The sequence below is a fragment of the Piliocolobus tephrosceles genome, chromosome 15, assembly GCF_002776525.5.
Source record: "Piliocolobus tephrosceles isolate RC106 chromosome 15, ASM277652v3, whole genome shotgun sequence".
Taxonomy (NCBI): Eukaryota; Metazoa; Chordata; class Mammalia; order Primates; family Cercopithecidae; genus Piliocolobus; species Piliocolobus tephrosceles.
In genome coordinates, this window is record NC_045448.1 from 90,732,870 (window position 1) to 90,734,921 (window position 2,052).

The 2,052-nt window shown below is 45.8% G+C and overlaps 1 non-coding gene across 1 annotated transcript; it reads right to left on the minus strand.

Annotated features, from left to right (window-relative positions):
• Positions 1 to 317: 317 nt before the first annotated feature.
• On the minus strand, positions 318 to 424 carry LOC111528210. The gene has a single exon (XR_002726907.2). It is a non-coding gene; the product is annotated as a U6 spliceosomal RNA (small nuclear RNA).
• Positions 425 to 2,052: the final 1,628 nt, after the last annotated feature.

Sequence of the window (2,052 nt, forward strand, 5' to 3'; positions counted from 1 at the left end):
TTTTCCTTAATTAAAAAAAATGTGTGGCTGGGCATGGTGGCTCACACCTGTAATCACAGCACTTTGGAAGGCCGAGACAGAGGGATCACTTGAGGTCAGGAGTTTGAAACCAGGCTGGCCAATATGGTGAAACCCTGTCTCTACTAAAAATACGAAAAAATTATCCAGGCATGGTGGTGCACGCCTGTAATCCCAGCTACTAGGGAGGCTGAGGCGGGAGAATCACTTGAATCCAGGAAGCAGAGGTTGAAGTGAGCCAAAATCATGCCACTGCACTCCAGCCTGGGCAACAGAGTGAGACTCCATCTCAAAAAATAAAAAATATGGAATGCTTCACGAATTTGCATGTCATGCTGGTGCAGGGGCCATACTAAACTTCTCCGTATCATTCCAATTTTAGTGTATGTGCTGCCGAAGTGAGCACAAAATTTTACATAATTTTTATATGTCAATAAAGAGTACTCATTTGATTTCTTCCAACCATTTGACAATGTAAAAATCATTAACTCAGACTGTGCAAAAAGAAGCAGTGGATTCCCTGGATCTGCTCCAAGCACTGTGGTTTACTCCTGATCTAGACCTACCCTGCCTTCTTAAATCTCTTCTGGAGGGATCCCATTAAGTTGGAGAAGATGGAGTTTCCCCAAGTTTGTGCGGTGGTCTGTTTTCCAACTTGCTAGGGCCTAGATCCTATCTTCTAGATGTTTTGACTTTTTTTTTTTTTTTTTTTTGAGACTGACTCTCACTCTGTTGCCCAGGCTGGAGTGCAGTGGCGTGATTTCAACTCATTGCAGCCTCCACCTCCCAGGTTCAAGCAATTCTCATGTCTCAGCCTCCCAAGTAGCCAGGACTACAGGCATGTGCCACTATGCCTGGCTAATTTTTGTATTTTTAGTGGAGACACGGTTTCACTATGCTGGCCAGGCTGGTCTTGAACTCCTGACCTCAGGTGATTTGCCCACCTCGGCCTCCCAAAGTACCAGGATTACAGGCGTGAGCCACTGCGCCAGGCCAAGATGTTCTTTCTGTGTCACCTGTCAGGCTCTGACAATCAGCTACCCTGTTCCAGAGCAACTTGAACCCTTTTAATAGGATTCCTCTTCCATTCAACGATGCCTGTTCCAAAGCATGGATAAAAGGTAACAGAATACATACTTAAATTAGTTGGTTGAATTTTTGCGCCATGTAAAACTGACTGATTTTTTTTAAATAAACAAAAAAAGAAGAAAGAATATACACTTAAGAGTCGCTTGTAAAGAAGCTTTAAAATCCGGATCTTGAAATGATTTTCCAACCCCAGCTCTCAACAGGGCTCTAGTTGCTCTGCTCTGGGTACTTCCAGCTGCATTTTGCAGAGGGTGCGGATATGTTTGCCCAGAAACAGGCTTGCAGAGGCTAATTCTGGCCTCAAGAGCTGCTTTCTCCTGACCAAGAAGATTGAGGAAAGAAAGCCCCCTGCCCTCTTTATCAGGGATTTCCTGTGGGTGGAATGAAAGACTGCTTTAGGGTACTTTGGGAATAGATTTTTATCTGCTTTGGCAGTCTCTCAAATGAAAGACCAGAAAACACACCTTGAATGTCAGAAAAAGGAGTTTCCTGCAGAGAGCTTTGCAAATCTTTTGTAATTCCAGTGGAGTCCTGGGGATTGTGCCCAGTGCCTTAGAGCAGAAATTTCAAACCTGCCGGGTGTGGGTGAGCACCGGCCTTCCAGGTACCTCCCCAAGCCAAAAAGTCAATACCAGGAAAGGAAGAGATGGGTTTTGCCTTGTTTTTGACCTGTCTTGGGGTGAGCCCAACAGTGAGAAGAAAATCCGAGTACAGAGGCAAACAGAAGGGCCCACGACATCCTATAGCTCAGTCCTGGAGAGGGGACAAGCAAAAAGGCAAGGCCCAAAATGCACTAGGAATAGGGCCTTCCTTGACCAAAGAGGATGCAGATTTACTGGGGGCTGCTGCCAGAATATGTACAAATTCCTGTGCCGTGGGGCGGAGCTCACGCTACACTCCCTCTCTCTTTGCAGGCGAAGGTACTTATGCCTCAGGTCCATACCA